Source organism: Rosa rugosa, chromosome 1 (assembly GCF_958449725.1).
Source record: "Rosa rugosa chromosome 1, drRosRugo1.1, whole genome shotgun sequence".
In the NCBI taxonomy this organism is placed as follows: domain Eukaryota; kingdom Viridiplantae; phylum Streptophyta; class Magnoliopsida; order Rosales; family Rosaceae; genus Rosa; species Rosa rugosa.
Window position 1 is genome coordinate 5,436,712 of NC_084820.1, and position 21,954 is coordinate 5,458,665.

General features: G+C 38.7%; 1 long non-coding RNA gene across 11 annotated transcripts; it reads left to right on the plus strand.

Annotated features, from left to right (window-relative positions):
- Positions 1-9,089: 9,089 nt before the first annotated feature.
- On the plus strand, positions 9,090-18,794 carry LOC133712356 (uncharacterized). Of its 11 annotated transcripts, XR_009847309.1 has the most exons (10): positions 9,090-9,212; positions 14,014-14,066; positions 14,160-14,205; positions 14,301-14,374; positions 14,498-14,976; positions 15,208-15,495; positions 15,611-15,979; positions 16,676-16,784; positions 16,875-17,128; positions 18,478-18,794. It is a non-coding gene; the product is annotated as an uncharacterized LOC133712356 (long non-coding RNA). The 11 variants fall into 11 exon arrangements; XR_009847306.1 differs by lacking the exon at positions 18,478-18,794 and having other exon boundaries at positions 16,875-17,621; XR_009847334.1 differs by lacking the exon at positions 18,478-18,794 and having other exon boundaries at positions 14,301-14,365; positions 16,875-17,621.
- The last annotated feature ends 3,160 nt before the right edge of the window (positions 18,795-21,954 follow it).

A 21,954-nucleotide genomic window follows, 5' to 3' on the forward strand; every position in this document is an offset into this window, starting at 1 on the left:
TCGAGGACTTGCAACCTTCATTCTTCTATCCCCCTTTCTTTTTCATGGGGAGACCTAAGCCAAACTGTGGGGGTTCGTGTTAACTCCAAGCTTGGAGCTTGTTAAGACCTTCAAACTTAGAGTTTGTTCAGAAGATATGATCGACCACTTACATCATTATTTCAATCTAATCCAATACCTCTTAGAATCGAATTTCTTGGGAGCGACTAGGCTCAGAAATTCTTAATTTCTTGGGAGCGACTATGCTCAGGAATTCTCAATTTCTTGGGAGCGACTACGGTCAAATTTTTTTATTGTTTTCGTGTTAGCATTTTTGCTCCGAAACTAACCATTTTTCTTGTTCTCTTTCAGGACGAGTAATCTGAACAAACTGGACTTTGCTCCATTGGAAAAAACTGGCTCTGTATATCACAAGTAGGTTCGTGATATCCACCAGCATCTCAAGGCCCAAGGAATCATGGATACGATTCTTGAGCCTAGCCAGGACGTGCTAACTGTTGAGCAAGCTTAAGCCTTGGAGGCAAATAAGGCGAAATTAGTCATCTTAATGACTCGACATATGGATGATTTGCTCCAGTATGAGTATATGAATGAAGAAGACCCCAGAAGGCTGTGGGTCTCACTCGAAGAACGCTTTGGCAACGTTCGTGACTCCCTGCTTCTTGACCTAGAAGTGAGATGGCATGATCTCTGCTTCTATGATTTCAAGACAGTTCTTAACTACAACTCGGAAGAACTTTGCATTAAATCCTTGATGGAATTCTGTGGAAAAGATATCACAGATGCGATGTTGATTGAGAAGACTCTCTCTACCTTTCCGTCTCTACTTTGATGGTTACTAAGAACTATCGAATTGATGTTACTGCAGGACGAATCACAAGGTTTCATGAGCTCATTAGAGCTATGAATGTTGCTGAAAAGTATGCATGACAACATCCTTGTGAATAACTATAATTCGAGGCTCGTGGGAACAAAGCATATTTCTGAGTCTAATTATAGTCGTGCCCCTAAGGGAGGGCGCCAAGAGCGAAACCCTAAATCTAGGGACATTTCTGGACATTTTGGTCCATATTCTCGCTCTAATGAGGAAGGTAACCGCTAAAATAGGCGAACACAGAACTGAAGAGGTCAACGTAGAAAAAGAGAGGGAGGCAACGCCTCTGGCCATGTTGGTGGCACCACCAACACTAAGAACCATCCAAATGACATTTTCAAAGTGCCTCAATTAATGGAGTCTGAGCATAGAGATGTATGTTCTCGATGTGGAACATCCGGTCATTGGGCACACATTTGTTAACTTGTGAAGATATTGTCACCGCCTACAAAGCATATTGTAAAGTAAGAAAAGCTCACTATGTGGAACAAGAAGATCAAGAAGGTGATCTAGAGTGAAGGGTTGAAGACTTCAAATCTGGTTAGGATCAATAGATCACTAATTCTGTTTAAGTCTTTATTTTTTCAAGAGATGTAATAGGCAATTGCCATATGTTTTGTACTAAATGTCATTGGTTTAGTTTTTCTTCAACTAGGCTCATCCAAAGTGAGTATGATGTCCAGGAAGGTTTTGAGATAAGTGGTAATTAAGCAAGTTTTCCTCCACCGAAATCTCTTTACTTACCTGGTTATATTTATTTTGGAGTTACCGAATGAAGTCAAACGACTGCCATTGTTTTGCATTAACTAGTATTTGGACTAGATTCTCTAAATGGTTAAGAAACAATGATGTACTCCGTTGGCTTATGCATAAAATTTCGAGTTCTTTTCATTATGACTCAATTTTGATTTTGAGCATATTATTTTATGACTACGATGGCTGGGCCATCAGAATTAGTTCAAGGATATGGAATGGCCCATCCGCTTGCCAAATGGCTCCTTGATTACCGTCACAAAAACTCTCTACGCTCTTAGGGTGAACCCTATTGAGCCATTCGAGCCAATTGATTCCATGCAAAAATGCATGTAGAGAACGGAAAGGAGTTCATTTGCATTTCCTCTAATGATTGCGAATAAAAGCACATCTTAGAGAAACTTATGTGTCCCTCTAGTGAATTTTTATGTCACCACTATCGAGCTATTAAATCCAATAAAGTTATGAGAGAAGATCTCTTGGATTTAAACACATATTGACTTTGCCATGACAAGATAGGTCATCCTAGTCATGATATGATGATCCATCTACTAAATACTTCACATGGACATCCATTCTTTCGAGCGAAATGAAGCATGAATCAAAGGTTGATTCCTAGACCAAGTGTGACCGTCGCCGCTGCCTCTAGCTCCGCTGCCATCCGCCGCCAGTCTAGGGCTGGTGTAGTCCATATGCATGACACCATGGATGGCGTCCATCATGGTGATGGCGCCACTGGTAATGCTGCAATCACCAACTTTGTTTCAAATAGCGTTTCAGACGCTTAGGCCCAACCAAAATCCTCATTGGTTGCTTTTAAGGCCTCTCACTCATTCTATAAAGCCTGTTCCTCATGGAAATTAGGACTGGGACCGTCCTATGCAAAGGATACAACAATACTCCTTCTGTTCTTACATAGAATCTAAGGCGACTCTGTAGACTGATTCAACCAACTTGCGAAGGTTTAAATATTTCATGATGTTAATTGACACACAAACACGCTAGTCACGTGTTGTGCCATTGTCCACTTGTAATGTTGCTTATACTACACTCCTAGCACAGATCATATGGTGACTGGCTCACTCCCCATATCATCCCATTAAGTCAATTGGACTTGACAATGCTAGAGAGTTTACATCAAAGACTTTCCATGATTATTGCATATCACCAGGACTGATGTTGGACATCATATTCCTATGTACACACTCAAATGGTCTTGCGGAAACGACTACGATGGTAGCCTAGACATTGGTAATGCGCACTAATCTTCTTATATCCGCTTGGGGTTATGCAATATCGCATGCAGCTATACTAGTTCATCTACGACCCACCACCACTCAATCTATCTCTGCATTACAGCTAGTGATTGGGTACAAGTATCTCGTACTTACGCACATTTGAGTGAGTCATTTATGTGCCTATTGCGCCGCTACAGCACACTACGATGGGTCCTCACAAACGAATGGGCAAATATGTTGGATATGAGACTCCAACCATCGTCTGCCACCTAATACATTTGCTAGGTGATCTCTTTATCGCATGTCTTGCGGATTGTCACTTTGATGAGACAGTCTTCCCGTCGTTAGGGGAAGATAAGAACGAGGATGTTCAACAGGAACGACAGGAATTGTTGTGGCCTGTCTCCACTATGTTTCATCTCGAACCCCGCTAAAGTGACGATATCACACATATCTGCTGCAAACATGCCTGCAAGGATGGACGTCCTTATGAAAGGAGGTAGCGACACCCTATGTTACGTCCCGAACCCAAATTCACCGGTTTACTAGTCATTTGGGCAGTAAACGACAATTTGTTTACTTTTACTCTTTTTTCGGTAACTTTAGTGGCCCGAAAAGTCGACTTTTTGTTCGGATAAGAATTTGAGAAAGTTTTCTTCACGGAAGTTGTAGAGGACGTTAAACCAAGCGCATGCACGTGTGGATCATAAAAATCGGAGTTCGTATGCAAAAGTTATAAGCGAAAATGTGAACGTTACTGTTCATGGTAACTTTCTATATATATAGAAAGTTACTGTGGTAGATTTCCATTTCCGGAAATCTACCTTCTCTCTCCTCTCCCCCGAACTCTCTTCTTTCCCTTTCGGGTCCTTCTTCCTCCCTTCGATTCCGCGCATTCCGGCCACCAACCGGCGTGCAGCCGGCCACCACAGGAGCGCATCCCTCCTCTCTGCACCCTAGTAGCCTTAGGTTGTGGCGATTTGGCCGAGAAACCTTGAATCGAAGCAAAGTTCCTCATAGGTGCAGTTTGGCTTTTTCCGGCAAATCTTCCGTTTCCGACCACCAAATTGGGACCGTAGGAGCACCTCAAGCCGGTGATCATTTCCCCTAAGGTCATTCATTTCAATTTGCAGTGTGGAGGATGAATTGAAGGAAATTTCAAACCTAGGGTTTGAAATTTCTGGGTTTTTCTTCAACGGCCGGTTTCGACTATTTCAAGGTAAAATTTGGATGTGTTGTAGTTGAGAAAAAGGATCAGTGTGTCGAGTTGTTGTTGTACATGGAATTTGGCAGCCAGTTGTGGAGGTTGGTACCGGCACGTGGACCCCACGTGCCGCCACTGTGGGTGGCGTGTGGAGGCGTGTAGGACAGTGTTTTAATTTCAGTTTTTAGCCCATTAAATTGTATAATTGTTGTAGAGCTTGTATGTGAGGTTTGGTGAATTTTGGAGGAGTTTGGAATTGTTTGTGATTTTCCGAAGTTCGGAGTTTTATGATTGAATTGTGGGAAATTTGGTCGTCGGATTTCCCTCGTTTCCGCTATAGAGTATGTAAATTGAGGGATTGGTGTTATGGGGGAGATTTGGGTTGAATCCGAGAAGTTATGAAGATGAGATTTCGTTTTAGGCTCGTAAGTATTTTATCGGATTGTCATTTACGGAAATATAATTGTGTACAGGATGATGTCGCGAGCTACGGCTAGATGAAGGAACTCGTTTGCGTGGTCGCCCAATAGTACTGTGAGTGGACTTTTGATTTTAGTTGATGCATGCAAATTAATTTCCGCAAATTTTGATTTTATTGATTTATCAATTTAATTATCGAGCATTTTATTTTGGTTTGGATTATTGATTGATTTATTGGTTTGAACTTTTGAATTAAGATTCATTATGCTCGATTTGAGGATTTTGATTTATGTAATAGTTACCATATTTTTATTCCGTGGAATTTCCGGAAATTTTTATTATAATTAATTATCAATTCTTGAGATTTCAAGAGAGATTCGGAATTGGTTTTGGAATATATGATTATTATTTTGGAAATATGATTTACGTGATTTTTTGACGATTTATTTTACCAAGATGATTCCGGATTACATATTATATTTAGTAGCCAATTTTGAGATATTTTGGAATATTTTTGGAAATCGGATTTTCCGAAGGAATTTGTGCTCGTACTAATTTCCGGGTTTGGTTACGGATTTGAGAATATTTTGGCATGCGGGGCCACGTCATTGGAATGGTTATTTTTCTCGTGAGAGATTGGGGAAGTCTTTTGAATTTTTCGGGATTTTTGAATGTTTTCTTCACCATACCGGGGTCCAATTACTAGGTCTCCTCCTCACTTACTTTGTGTTTGTAAGTGGCAGTTGAGGTAGTTTATTCTCCTCCTCACGTGAGTGGCAGTCGAGGTTATTAGTTCTCCTCCTCACACAATCTATGTGTGAGTGGCAGTCGAGGTTATTAGTTCTCCTCCTCACACAATCTATGTGTGGGTGGCAGTCGAGGTTAGGGGTTCCTTTACCCGTATGGTGACATCTTTTCCCCATATCCTTTTATTTGTTACTTGACTAGTGGGGCTAGTCCCATTTTCTTAACCAGCGGGGACTGGTATGTTTTCACGAGACTCCGAGTTTTAACGACTTACGTTTTATAAACGTTGCATGCATCGAAGTTTTATGAATTTAAATTCGTGGGAAAGTAATACAACTTCTTTTCTTTTAAATTATTTATTTAGTTGTATATTTTGTCCACTCACGCTGACGTGTTTTTCAATTACTTTCCCCTGGGCCATTCGGTTTCAAATGCACAGTTTGCAGCCGAAATTAGTTGATGTCGGGCGTACACGGAGTTGAGGCATAGTCAACAGCATGGCTTCTGCGTTTTCCTTTGAATTAGGTTTCCTTGTTTACCCTTTTTATTAGAATTACTCTGATTACTTGTGGAATTAATGTTATTCAAGTTGCGTTTTGTATTTTGTGAATTGGGGAATGTTGTGATTTGGGGAGCAGGGTGGCTCCAGGAGAATAAGGATGGATGATTTAGAAGTGTAAATGTTTTCCTACAGGTTTTGGGTAGCCTACATTTAGGGGAAGTTCTGCCAAATTTTTGGTATAATTTCTTCTAAGGTGGGCCCCGCATGGCCACTTCGGATTTTGGGGTGAAATCTGGGGCGGGTCCTGTCACCCTACACGGAAGTCGGCATGGCACCAACGCCATAAAGAGTGGAACTCTGGCGTTACAGGCCATGGCCCCAGCAAAGATGCTCGGAAGGCCCGTAGGTTCGAATGATACTTTACCACAACTCAATCCTTTGATCATCGACACTCAAAACAAGTCTCATGAGAAAGTTCTGAAATATGGTGATTGTTGGGGGATGCCTCAACGTCAAAACTTACTCCTGAGAATATAGAGTTCTTTGAAAATTACATTAGTGTACATGAGACGTGAGATAAAAACTCCATCATGATTGATAATGTATTCATGCACTTCATTGCGCATGAGTTTGTTGAGTCCGATGATATCGAACCACACTTCGTTAATGAATGAATGTCAACGTAGAGAAAATTGGCCTAAATGGAATGATGCGATCCAGGTTAAGTTGGATTCACTAACGAAGAGGAAGGTTTTTCAAGCCAGTAATGCCAACACCTCCTAACATAAGACATGTTGACTAATGGGTCTTCGTTAGAAAGCGTGATGAGAAAAAGATAGGGTAATCTCGCCTTATGGTGCAAGGCTTCCCATAAAACGCCCTGGAATCAACTATGATGAGACATATTCTCTCGTAATAGATGTCTTTGCACTCCACTACCTTGTCAGTTTAGTAGTTTCCGAATAACTGAACATGCAGCTTACGAATGTGGTCACTACGTATCTCTATGGGGATCTAGATACAGAATATACATGAAGGTTCATGGTGAACTTCATTTACCCAAGTCAAGTGGCTCTAGACCACAGAGCACATTTGCAATGAGGTTGAAACGCTCACTAAAGTGACTACTTGATTGGGAGGGGATATGTAAATGCCCTCGCGTTCCTTTAACAAATTATGGATTCTATCGCGGTCCATGTTAGTGACATGATCTTCATTGGAAGTCCTTAAAGAGTTCAGGGAAACTGTTGTACACTTGAAATCCGACTTTGAGATGAAGGATTTTGGGAGAACACGATTATGTCTCAGTTTAGAACTTGAGTATCGTGTTGATGAATGCTTAGGCATTTTGACAAGGTTAAGCCTTCAAGCATGTCCATGATCGTCCGTAGTTTTGATCGTAAAAAGGATCCTCTTCGTCCAAAGGATGATGATGAAGATGTGCAAAAGGCAGAAGTGCCTTACTTAAGTACAATAGGCGCATTATTGTACTTAGCTCAATGCACAAGATCGGACTTCTCATTTACAGTGAACTTGTTAGCTAAATGTAGCTCTGTGCCAATGCGACACCATTGGACTGGTGTAAAAGATATCTTTCGATACTTGAGATGTACGATTGATATCTTTCGATACTTGAGATGTACGATTAATATGGGCATGCTCTATCCCTACAGAAAGATGATGAATTCGGACCCATAACACACCAGGAATGCCAATACTGGCATGCGTCCTCTATCCCCATTCCAAAACAATATTAGTGTTTTAGAAGGTTTTGCTGATGCTGGATACCTCTCTAACCCACACAAAGGTCGTCCCCAAACTGGTTATGTGTTCACCATGGGTAAAACCGCGATATCTTGGAGGTCTACAAAACAGACCCTAGTCGCTATATCTTCGAACCATGCAGAGATTGCACGAAGCGGTTAGTGAATGTATATGGATTGGATCCATAATTATGCATGTTCGAAGCAATTGTGATTTGAAGTCTACCACAGATGAGCTTACGAGCATTTATGAGGATAATGCTGCTTGTATTGAATCAATGAAGCAAGGCTACATCAAAGGCGACAACACCAAGCATAATCAGCAACAACAGACTCTCTTCAAGATCAAAGTGAATTAGGTTCGATCTGAGGACAATGTGGCAGACTTGTTCATTAAGTCATTGACCAATTTCACTTTCGAGAAACATATTGGTAGCATCATTTGCGGAAGTTATCCGAACTCTCATGACCATAGTCATCAGGGGGAGATGCAGACATCAGGGGGAGATGAAGACATCAAGGGGAGATGTCTACATGTATGGTCTCAAAACGTGACGAGTGTGTTGTAGTTTTTTTCTTCTTCGACCGAGGTTATTTTTGTCCCTCTGGATTTTCGTTACTCGGCAGAGTTTTTGACGAGGCAACAAGATGAGAATTGCGTTTGGGCGACACAAGAGGGAGTGTTCAAGTATATCTGAATTGTGTGTCTGGCCCAAACTCTAGTTACTTGTCTGAGTTGTAATAGGGTTAGTCTTACAGATATTCTCGGAGATATCTTCGTAGATATCCAAATCATTGTACGATTATGTTTCCTTGTAAGACTTTGATTCTATGCTTGTAATCCTCTATAAAGCACAACTCATTCTCTCAATTCCCTCTGCTGTTCTTTGCATCCCTTTTTCCTAAAACAGTATTTGGTATTTTGGTGTAACAATTTTTCTTCTCAAATCACATCAGTAAATTCAGGGTGAAATTGAGTGGTTTAGGGTTTAGGATGCTGACTGCTGGGTTGGATCAAAATTTTGAGCGCGTTTTAGAGCTCCCCATAAACTAACAAGTAATGTATTGAAACTGGGCCTGGTCCGAATCAATTGAACCAAATTTCTTTGATCTGCTATAGGCAGCTATTATATATTCGGCCCCACTAACAATAATTAACCTTTTTATTAGGATCAATCTATGACTCAAATCTAGGTCCGTAGTGGAATTTTTACAGTGCGCCTTTTCTTTATAAGATTTTTTATAGTACTTTGCTCCCCAGTTTCGAATGTAATTAGTGGGAAAAAAGTACTTATTTGTTGTTTGAGCAAATTGGTTAGGCAAAAGATGAACATCAAATCTAGTTTAGGTGAGATCTCTACAAAGTTTATAATTTTGTAGGTAGGTGAGATTTCTACAAAGTTTATAATTTTGTTGGTCTAAGCTTTAGAAATTTACTATATACTAATACAGTGTAGGGGTACTGTAGCTTATGAACAGTACTCCCTTAGTAACAGTGTGCTTCCGCTTTTGCCCCCGTTGCCTGACCCGAATTTTACTCTATTCCCCTGCCACCTGTTGACATGCTGAGCTGACAGATAGTAGAGTTGCTGCATGTCCTTCTTTCTCTACGCAAAAGAGAGAGCTTATTTGCCTCGCAAAAAGGGAGGGGGAGAGAATTGGGTCTGGTTCGTCGAGGAGAGACACAGTACAACTCACTTCAATTTAAGAGGTATTTACTGGGTTTTTTTTCAAAAAATTTCTTCAAAATCACACTAAATCTTTTTATGTCACTGATTTGGGGTTTGGGCTAAGATTATTAATGATTTTGAAAGGCTGGTGATGGGTTTGTTGAAGCTGACAAGGTTTATCTCCCAAAGAACATAAGATATGTTTTGTGTTATTGTTTTATGTTAATAAACCCTATTCAATAGGGTAGTGCGGTAGGTTTGGTTTCCTTTAATCATGCTCCATGACACTTATTTAGTGTTGTTTGCTTTTCACCTAATTTGTAAGGCTTTATAAGCCATCAGCTTTCTTTGAATTTTATCTGAGTGATTTGCAGTACATTTTCTGCATTTGTTTATTGAGTTTCTACAAATTTGGTATCAGAGCTCTTCACAGGGCCTGATTGAGAGTTTGAAAGCTAAGAAACCGCAGTTTTCTTAGAGATAGAGAGTGACTGAATCATGGCAACTGAGAGCAACTTTGTGCAACCTGCCATACCAAGATTTGACGGGCATTATGACCACTGGTCTATGCTCATGGAGAACTTTCTAAGATCGAAAGAGTACTGGAGTTTGGTGGAGAATGGGATACCTGCTGCAGCAGAAGGAGCTGAACTTACAGAGGGCCAACGCAAGCAAATTGAAGATGCAAAGCTGAAAGATTTGAAGGTGAAAAATTATTTATTTCAAGCCATTGACAGAACAATTATAGAGACAATTCTCAACAAAGAAACAGCAAAGCACATATGGGATTCAATGAGGCAGAAGTACCAGGGCTCTACAAAGGTGAAACGTGTTCAAATTGCAAGCACTTCGAAGGGAGTTCGAGATGCTTCAAATGAAAGAAGGAGAAACAGTTGATGAATACTTTGCTCGTACCCTCACAATTGCAAACAAGATGAAGGCTCATAGTGAGAATATGGCAGAGCTGGTTATTGTTGAGAAGATCCTGAGATCGATGACTGCTAAGTTTGATTATGTGGTGTGTTCCATTGAAGAATCCAATAATCTGACTACAATGACCATCGACGAACTGCAGAGCAGCCTTCTTGTACACGAGCAGAGAATGCGAGGCCATGGAGGAGAGGAACAAGAATTGAAAGTCACATATGAAGACAGAGCTGGTGGAAGAGGAAGAGGAAGAGGAGGCTTTAGAGGTAGAGGAAGAGGAAGGGGCAGACAACAGTTTAATAAGGCACTGGTAGAATGTTACAAATGTCACTAATTAGGGCACTTTCAATATGAGTGCCTGAATGGGAGAAAAGTGCAAACTATGCAGAGATCGATGAGAAGGAGGATATGTTACTTATGGCATACGTTGAGCTCAACAATTCTAAGATGGAGGAGGTTTGGTTTCTCGATTCCGACTGTAGCAACCACATGAGTGGCAACAAGCAATGGTTCACTGATCTAAATGAGCAATTTAGACAGTTTGTAAAACTAGGCAACAACTCCAAAATGGCAGTCATGGGGAAGGGTAATGTGAGACTACAAGCCAATAGAGTCACACAAGTATTCACAGATGTGTACTACATCCCGGAGCTGAAGAATAACTTGCTTAGCATTGGACAATTGCAAGAAAAGGGAGTTGCAATTCTAATCCAGAATGGAATGTGCCAGCTTTATCATCCAAGAAAAGGTTTGATCATGCAAATCAAGATGTCTGCTAACAGGATGTTCGCAATATGTGCAAACATGTTGCCTCAAGCCTCAGCTTGCTTCCAAACAACGTCTGAAGACAACACTCACTTGTGGCATTGTCGATATGGCCACCTAAGCTTCAAAGGGTTAAGAACTCTTCAATACAGAAAGATGGTGAAGGGTTTACCAGACTTCAAGATGCCATCCAAGTTATGCAAAGATTGTATGGTAGGGAAGCAGCACAGGGAATCGTTTCCAAAGAAGAGCATGTGGAGAGCCTCACACAGACTTCAGCTCATACACTCAGACATCTGCGGACCTATCAAGCCATTGTCAAATAGCAAAAAAAGGTACCTAATCAGTTTTATAGATGATTATAGTCGAAAAACCTGGGTGTATTTCTTGTATGAGAAGTCCCAAGCTTTTACCACATTCAAGAGTTTTAAGTGCCTGGTTGAGAAAGAAACAGGAGACTATATTCAATGTTTACGTACTGATAGAGGAGGAGAATTCACCTCTTAAGAGTTTAACACTTTCTGTAGCGCACATGGCATTAGTAGGCAATTGACTGCAGCCTACACCCCTCAGCAAAACGGGGTAGCCGAGAGAAAAAATCGAACCATTATGAATATGGTTCGGAGCATGTTGTCGGAGAAACAAGTTCCAAAAGTATTCTGGCCTGAAGCAGTAAATTGGTCAATCCATATTCTCAACAGGAGCCCTACCTTGGCAGTAAAGAATATGACCCCTGAAGAGGCATGGAGTGGGATCAAACCAGCTATTCACTATTTCAGGGTTTTTGGTTGCATTGCACACGTTCACATTCCAGAGGCTAAGAGAAAGAAGCTGGATGATAAGAGCTACAAGTGTGTGATTTTGGGGATGAGCGAAGAATCGAAAGCTTACAGGCTTTATGATCCTATATCTGAACGTATTGTAGTAAGTAGAGATGTGGTTTTTGAAGAGGATGAAAGTTGGGATTGGGGAAAGACTGCTGAAGAGGTGAGGCTTGATGTGTTAGATTGGAGTGATAGTGAAGAAGAAGAAAATGAGTCTGCTCAAAGTGAAGAGGAAAATATGAATGATGATGATGCAGAAGAAGAAGAAGTTCCAGAAGAAGGGAGGACAAGAATGCAACCCGTGTGGATGCAAGATTATGTGAGCGGAGAAGGGTTATCTGAAGAAGAAGAAATAAACAACGTTGTCATGTTTACTTCTGCCACTGATCCAGCCACATTTGAAGAAGCTTTCAAGAGTGCTAAGTGGAGAGTTGCAATGGATCAAGAAATTGAGGCAATTGAAAGGAATCATACTTGGGAGTTAACAACCTTGCCAGCTGGAGCAAAAACAATTGGGGTGAAGTGGATCTTTAAGACTAAGTTGAATGAAAATGGTGAAATTGATAAAGGTAAGGCCAGACTTGTGGCAAAAGGGTATGCACAGCAATATGGGATTGACTACACCGAAGTTTTTGCACCAGTGGCTAGATGGGACACCATTAGAATGGTAATTGCTCTTGCTGCTCAAAAAGATTGGAAGGTATATCAACTAGATGTCAAGAGTGCGTTTTTACATGGGGAGCTTACTGAGGCAGTCTTCATTCATCAACCGCAAGGCTATGTGAAGAGAGGAGATGAATTGAAGGTATACAAGCTAAACAAAGCCCTGTACGGACTCAAGCAGGCTCCACGTGCATGGTACAGTCATATTGAAGCATATTTCATCAAAGAAGGGTTTGAAAGATGTCCTCATGAGCACACTCTATTTGTGAAGTCGAGTGAAGGAGGTAAAATTCTCATTGTTAGTTTATATGTTGATGATCTTATATTTACTGGCAATGATGAATATATGTTTGAGGAATTCAAGAAGTCGATGAAGGACGAATTTGATATGTCTGATCTTGGAATGATGCGTTATTTTCTTGGTGTTGAAGTTGTTCAAAATGAAGCTGGTATATATATATATGCCAAAAGAAATATGCAAATGAGATTTTAGAAAGGTTCGGAATGGAGAAGTCCAACTCTATGAGGAATCCAATTGTTCTTGGGTTCAAATTAATGAAGGATGAATGGGGTGTGAAGGTAGATGCCACCATGTACAAGCAAATAGTGGGGAGTCTCATGTACTTGACCGCAATTAGGCCTGACCTCATGTATGTGGTAAGCTTAATTAGTAGGTTTATGTCAAGTCCAACTGAGTTACATATGCAAGCTGCTAAGAGGGTGCTCAGGTATCTTAAAGGCACTATCGGTTTGGGAGTTCTATATAGAAGGAATGGTGATGAGAAGCTTGAGGCATTCACTGATAGTGATTATGCTGGTGATATGGATGACCGAAAAAGTACATCAGGGTATATTTTCATGTTTAGTGATGGAGCAGTTTCATGGTCTTCCAAAAAGCAACCTGTAGTTACCTTATCTACCACTGAAGCAGAGTTCATTGCTGCTGCTTACTGTGCTTGTCAAGAAGTATGGATGCGCAGAATTTTTGAAAGGCTTGGTCATGCACAAAGAGGGTGTACTACAGTGTATTCTGACAATAGCTCAACCATAAAGCTTTCAAAGAATCCAGTGATGCATGGGAGAAGTAAACACATTGATGTACGTTTTCACTTTCTTCGTCAGCTCACCAAGGATGGAACTGTGGAGCTGGTTTATTGCAACACACAAGATCAAATTGCAGATGCTATGACTAAACCACTAAAGCTAGAGGTATTCAAAAAACTTCGAGACTTGCTTGGAATGTGTCTGGTGCCAGGTATAAACTGATACAATGAGCATCAGTTTAAGGGAGGATTTGTTGAAGCTGACAAGGTTTATCTCCCAAAGAAGATAAGATATGTTTTGTGTTATTGTTTTATGTTAATAAACCCTATTCAATAGGGTAGTGCGGTAGGTTTGGTTTCCTTTAATCATGCTCCATGACACTTGTTTAGTGTTGTTTGCTTTTCACCTAATTTGTAAGGCTTTATAAGCCATCAGCTTTCTTTGAATTTTATCTGAGTGATTTGCAGTACATTTTCTGCATTTGTTTATTGAGTTTCTACAGGGTTTCTCAGTTAAGGAAGAAGAACACGAATCTTGGGTATTCGATTTTCAATTTTTTTTTTTTGTTGTTGTTCAGTTTTTATGGTTTAATCGGTGATATTTTTTTTCATGTCTTCAGGTATTTTGATTGATTTCTCAGGTTTGAGCCTTCATGCAGCTGTAATTTTTTGTGTTAGTTTTTTTTTCTTCATTCTCGGTTGAATCAGACTTCAAACTTAGTCGGATGAGTTGTTGATAGGTTGAATTGGGTTTTTTTTTGTGCAGTTGATGTTTTAAGATTTGGGCTTCTGGAGGATACTCCATCAAACAGGTATGAGGAAGGGTGTAATGGATTTAGACATTTAGTACCTGCATGTTTTGCCTTTCTTAAATTCTGATATACTCATTGTGTTTTTCTTTTTTTAGAAATAATGGAAATTGTAATGCAGATGGTGCTGGGAGTCGGAACGAAAGTGATCGGAAAAGGCTAGGTTCTCCAGGTCGTTCCAAAACATCCAATGTTGAAACTAGCTATGCTGCAAAAATTCCCATGAATTGAGCATGTCCTTTTTTCATATTTCTGATATTTTCAGCACCCTTCTTATTTGTACTCCTATTTACAGTGAGGAGCCACTAGCAATCTACTCCAGAAGCAAGGTAATTCTTTTTGATACCTGCTCTTTCTGCAATGAACAACGGGACTACCAATTGAGACATGCACTACCGTTTTTACCCCTCTGTTTTCTGGACTTCTGCATTGTTGCCCCCGATAGGTGTCGCAGCCTGCCACTGCTGCGTGTTTTGATTACATCTACGTGTTTGCTCTGTAAAATGGACTTCTGCTTCTTTGTTCTACACAAAGAGAGAGAGAGGGGTGGAGAAAGGGAATGGGTTCTGCTTCCGCATCTAGGCCGATTGAGGGTTAAGGGACTCATCCAATTCGCAATAGCATCATGTTATCAAAATGAACATGAACTAAGAATCAGCGAGTGTGGAAGAGGAGGGATTTACTTGATGTCCTGCAAATATTGGTGTTACGCCATTTGCAGAGAAGAGTATGCAGGCTTGCGATCGCTGTTGAGGTCCAAAGACCAAGTCTCCTGTAAGTAGATTTCCTTGATTCTCAGTTAGTTTATGGATTCATAATTTGGATTGGATTTTACACTAAAGTTTCAGTCTTGATTTCCATTGGGATCTTTTTGCTCTTTGATTTCTGCTAATTTTATTCAATTGGGTATAGCATGAGAAGTTTAGGCATATTTGATCGGGTGAGCGATTGTGTATCATTGATTTCCTATTATAGTTTGCATAATAGTGGCTTTTGGGTTTTCAGAGGGCAAAACCATTTGGGTTCTGCGGACGAAGAGAAAAAGAGAGGAGACGAAAAAACAAAAAAAGGGAGAAGAGAACAGGGGAAGAAGGGAAGAAGGGAAAAAAAGAAGAGATTCAGAGGAAGAAAGAAAAGGGGAGGAAGAACAAAAGAAAGAAAAGAAGTGGCTCTCCCTCTCGGTATTTGATTTTATGTACGGCAAATCATCTATTGGAATTGGATTTATCATACGACTATGTGGTGGAGGCGAGGGCTACACAAAATTTTGAACCTTGGCGTAATGAGGATGAGGTATTGGAAGGAAGCGTAGTGCTTATTTAATGAGTTTTTTTGTTTTTGGATTTTTTTTTATGCTGTTGTGTACATTGTTTGATGACTCGATTGGTATCTGTTGTTTTGTTTTCAGGACGCGGATGAGGAGAAGCAGAAGAGGAAGACGCCATGAAATCTTTGGAGAACATATGCTTGGATTCAAAAAGGGGGACGGATATCCTTGCCACTTTGGATGAGATGAAGTCCATGAAGGTAGATGCCTCAGTAGTTGTTACCAGTACAGGTAAAAAGTTTAAATCTGTATAGTGGTAGTGTTCTGATCTATAGAATTTGAAAGGACCATCCTTCAGATTATTCTGTGCTTATGTACTGATTGTTGTTCATGAATCAACCAGTACTTAGTGGTGGAGAATCAGGGTTTAGGAACGATATATGTATTACTATTACTTGATGCTGGTTGAGAGATGACAGATCGGATTACCTTGCGAAAGGTGTCCTGAGGGTACGTTGTTATTGTTTCATTCTTGCGTAATAGTTGGTGAACTTGGCAACACTTCTTGACTAAGGGAGTCCTATTCGATATGTTCTTGGTCATTTACTCATGGGTAATTCATGGTAGAGGGACTGATTGTATCTCTCTGTAACTGTTAATGATCCTTTTGTTTGATCTGAATGTATGGACACATAAACTTTGAGCCAAAGATTCTGTTATATTTCAACTACCCTCTGTTTTATTTCCATACATAAAATTTGAATTCCTTACATCTCTATTCCATAACGATCACCTGAGTTGAAAAGGGGTGTGTGTGTGTATATATATATATATGTACATACATACATACATATATTTCCATGTATGTGTGTGTGTGTATATATATACATACATACATACACACACACACACACACACACACATACATACACACATACAGATATATGTGTGTGTGTGTGTGTGTGTGTGTGTGTGTGTGTACATATAGATGTGTTTGTCAATAAATTTCATTAGTTTTATGACTTTTATCTGTCACATACATACATACATATGTGTGTGTGTGTGTGTGTGTGTGTACATACATATAGATGTGTTTGTCAATAAATTTCATTAGTTTTATCTGTTCCATTTTCATTTTTCTTAAGTATCCTTTTATTGTTTGGTCTTTTTTTGTGTGATTCTCTTTGGTGATGTTATCTATATTAGCTTAGAGGAAGACTACAGATCTTTTGAGGAGTCCTTGAATGATGAAGATAACGATGGAGGAAGACTACCATGAGAACAATGATGAAATTCGTGTTGGAATAAAGGACTGGTAAGTTATTTTCTCAATCAATCAATCAAAGAAAAGAGAGCCAGGTCATACAGTTTTCCTCAACAGAAAACTTTCAAATAACATGTGCAGGTGGACAAAAGCAAGTATGCATACTTGAACCAGCCAGATATTGATTCCCAGGAGCCTCCGAAAAGGCGTAGCTCGACATTCATTCCTAATTACGCCCGACATTCATTCCTAATTGCTTTGCTTATAAGCCAACTCCTCTGTATCCAACCTCTCTTGGTGTCTTTTAAACCAGCTGAGCTGCTTCAATTGTTTGGATTGAATATTCATGAATTATATGTTTGCTAAGAGATCCAAATGGTTGCACGCACTTAAAGGTAGTTTCTGCATTTTAACATAGCATTCAATGTACAACTCTTTTTAAATTTTCAGAAAATGAATATTGATCTGGCTGCCACTTGAATTATTCCTATTACTGTTCCTTTTATTTTGAGAGTTTCCATACTATCCAAGATGGTTAACCTGCTATTGCATTAAATATTTTCTTCATACCTCTCAAGTGTTGAGATGAATTTTTGTCAAATCTTTTGAGTCCTTTCTGTATCGAAGTTGTGTTAGTTTTTTTAATTCTGCTATGATTTTGGCTAAATGTGTAATGAAGTAATTTTTACATGTGGGTGAATATAATTGATTCTTTGAATGTTGTTCAGGGACATAACCAACACCATAAGCTCTTACTTAAAATGACATAGAGCTAAAGTTCTTCTCAATTCCATGTTATTCTATTACTTTTACTTTTAATAGTCTACATGCATTTGATGCCATGTCCAACAATCAATTAGAAATTAAAGTTATTGATAATAAAGCCTTTGTGGTAAGTAGGCTACATATCAGTAATCCCCTCTTATAGAATTCCTCGGGTAGATACAGAGGTAGAACTAATAACCTGTTATTTGCCCAATAAAAATGTACAAGTTAATTCTATCGAATCTAAAGGAGTTAATAAAAATTTTAAATGATGTCAAACAATTGACAGCTAAGTATGGTTAATCTATCCACAATGAAAATTGTAGATTAATTTATAGATCCATATGTTTTTGAGTCGACAGTTTATTCATGAAATCTATAAACCATCTTTTTACTGTTTTTTTTTTTAATTATTTGTATTATCAATTTGGTTATATTTCTGCATTTACCTTTATGCTTTCCCTGTGAATTTTCTAATTTGATTCAATGCTTCCCTCTTTACCTGTGCATATTAGTCATATCAATTTATCCACAACAATGCATATTAAATCGGAAAAGGAAACTTTATTATTTACAATTGACATTTTACATCTTCGTCATATCACTATACACAATAATGCATATTACTGATAATTGACAGAGAATATAGCCTTTTGTGTATGGATCGATATGGTCAAGTGATTGTGCTAAATTTTGAGTATAACCAGTTCACCTGCATAAGCACAGAGAGAGAGAGAAATGTACAGATTAGTACATGTATTTCATGATTGGCACAGAGAAGTAAACAAGTGAGCAAAAGTCATTAGATTTGCAGTTATATAGTATAATACTTTATAATACAGGTTAACATGTACAGATTAACTAGACCTGCATTATGTACATATTAACTAAACTAACATAGTAGTATCACTATGTAAGTCCCAGTTTGTCTATATACATGTACAGATTATTAATTCAGTCTCTTCCCTTGCTCTTGCAGAGATAACTGAGATCTTTAGATAGGGTAAGAAGACTTCACAGATTAGGTGGGTAAGAAGACTTTTAACAGATTGATAAGTTGTTCGGGATTCTCCAAAGAATGCTAAACAATCATTTACTTGGTGCTAATTTCAATTTCACGTTGGCTGACTTATTGACAAATCAATTTTAAGCACCATTTGATTGTTCTTTTTTTTTCTTCAAGCAGTGAACAACTGAATGGTATAGTTTTAGTAACCATATATCTGTAATTGTATTTCTCCCAATGTTCACATCAATAGAGCTTTACATACAAAATTATTAACAACAATAAATCCCGCAGCATAGCGCGGGGACTTTTGCTAGTTAGAAAGAAGGCAACTCCAAAAGATAGTTGATTTCTTTATAGATAATTACCACTAGATACATTTTTAGAAAACTATTTACCAAAAACTCACTCTTTGTCATGAAGAGACCTTTATACCCCCACTCTTTTTCAAATTTCATCTTTTGTTTATTCTAAAAGTATTATTGCGTTTTGTTCCTACTATCTCTTATGTTTTATTCTGTTTCTTTGATGAAACGTTGTGGGCCCATCTTGAATTTATTTGTTTAACTATTACTGCAGTTGTTAGAATTCATCCTCTATTTCTAAAGGTAAACAGTACGTTTTACTATTCATCATTTCAATCGCTGATAGACTTGAATTAGTAGTTATCTGTAACAACACTAGCAAAGAATTAAAGAAAGAAAGAGAAAAACTGAAAAAATTGAAACACCTTAGAGAAAATCTAAAAAGAGAAACTCTAGATTACTGGAATATCATCTTCAGAATCCAAGAAAAAATCTATAAAGTAGAAGAAGAGATTGAAAGTCTCTTATATATGAGTAAAGAGGAACAAAAACCTCTTGATTATTTGAGCATTGGTTAGATCCGCAAATCACTGGTATCAGAGCTTGCAAAGAGCTCAGCAGGAGAATCCCCTATGGGGACAATTTCTGATTTAATAATAGAGAAACTGAATTTTCTATTAAAATCCTCTGATGAAAAATATCAGAACATGCAGAAAGAATTATCTAGATGCCAAAACCATCTAGAAAAATTACCTGATATACTCCACCAATTAGAAAAATTGGAAAACAAACCGGATTATATCAAAGATCTTCCAAAAACAGAAGAAGAAAAACTAACAAGTGTTAGTAGAAAAATCAGTGAACAGCAAAAAACGCTGGATTCAATGAAAAATATACTGAAGGACAAGAAAGTGCCTACAGTAAAAACAAAGAAAGCTAATGGATTCAAACCATTAGAAAGACCAGAAAAGAATCCTGTTCCAAATATGATTTTTCTAGATCCATCAACTAGTTCTACTAATATTCGGTATGAAAATCCGAAAGAAACTCGAGATATTAACATGATGAGCATCTTCGGGAAAAAGAAAGGAGTACAACTCCTAAATGCTGAAGAATTTGAATATAACGAAATCGAGTATGAGGTAAAAAACTCCTCAATTCCAAAGCTAGATTTCAAACAGATCTATAAAAGGGGAACATTTGACCTGATGGATAGCCATCATTTCAAATTATTGGAATTCACAACCCCCTCTACATCAGGAGAAACAGATCTTTTGATGATCACTCCTGCTGAAGTTGCCAGAGCAAGATCAAAAAATTATCAATTTATGCATATTGGAGCGGTCCAAGTAGGCATAAAACTTCTAGCTCGCGAATGCATAAACTGTTCAGTTCTATGTGTCCTACAGGACAATAGACTAACAGATTTTCAAGCTAGTTTGTTGGGAACCCTTGAAGCATCTTTATGCAACCAAGTGGCTTATTTCAACTGCTTCCCAAATTTCTCTACCAGCTTGAAAGATGCAGCCCACTGTCTCCGACTGAGAGTCAAGACAGATGGCATATCTATGAAAAATGATATGCAAGAACTGGCGATAGTATACAGAATATACTATAAATTGATGAGCACCACAGTAGAGCCAAAGACAAGGATATCAAATATCCCTGGTCTAACTACTGGGTTCCTCACCAGCCAGAAGAACCATTCACAACAAATTCACAAAGTTACTTGGGATGAAGTGACTTTTCCTATTGAATGGAAGTTATCTGGTCCGAAGCTACCAGCAGAAAGTGCAAAAGCTAAAATTTATGAAAGTAGAAAGACTGGAGAAATCAGTCTAAATTTTGACAATCACAGAAAAAGTGATGTCTGTCCTGAGAATATCAGGATAAACAAAAATATTCTCAGAAGAAGCTATAGCATTAGAGAAGCTAGTACTAGTGGCACGAAACCCACTATTGAAGAGCCAATTACTGAAGCTGATCTAAACAGACCAGTTAATATGCTTAGAGCACAAAAGCTCTATGATCTTTATGAAGAAGCAGAATTCTGCGAAAACCCTGAACGATTAGAAAAACTAATCGAGGAAATGAAAAACTTCAATCCAGGAAAGGAAAGAAAACTCCTTCCCTATCAAGATGTTGACATGGAAGACGGAGAAAGCTCCAAAACTTTCATCACTAGAGAAAAGGGAAAAATAAAACTCCCTATACAAAAAGCCCCTACGGGTAGAAATGGAGAAAGAAATTCTCAAAGATTTGTCCCAGAGGACAAGATACCCAGAGTACCAATTTCCAACTATGGTATCTGGCTAGATCTAGACAAAGCTCTAGACAAGAGAAAAACTCTTGACCAATGGGTAGATAGCCTGATGATGGCTTCAGCTCTTACCCTTGGAAAGTTTGAAGCTCCTGATCTTTAGATGTACTTTGAAACTACTCTTACCGGAGTAGCTAAGAAGTATTATTTCTCTTTCAAAGAGACAGCCAGAGGAAAAGAATGGCTGGAAGACATCAAAGCTTCGAAATCTCCGTATGATTTTGCAGTACCCCTGTACGATCAGTTCTGTGGAGATCTTTCAAATCTGAGTGAAAATGCTAAAGAAACGGCCAAAACAAATATTTATGCTCTCAAAATCTGTGACATGAGATATTTTGAAGAATACTTGAATGAATTTCAAGAATATTATTGTACAATTGGTGAACTAGAGAATACTGATCTAGTTAACTTGTTGCACAGAAAACTCCCTGAACCATGGAGAACAGCTGTGAGAGAAAGCATAGCTGAAAAACCAATTGAAAGATTTTCAGTTGGAGGAATTGCCGACAGAATCAAGCAATTACTAAAAGAACAATGTAAAGTCAATCTTAGAGCTAAGATGGCCAAGAAACAACTCAAAGGAGTTGAAAATTTCTGTTACGGAATATTGGATATGCCAACCAACTGGGGATGTCATGAATCCAAGTTCCACAGAAAGAAGAAAGGAAAATATTACTATAGAAAATTCAAAAAGAGTAATAATCAAAGAAAAGATTGGAAATTCAAGAAAAGTTCCAATTACAAGAAACAACAGGATGAAGATCCAAAAAAGAAATTCTTCAAGAAAAAAAAGAATAGTCATCAACATAAACAACAACAACCCAG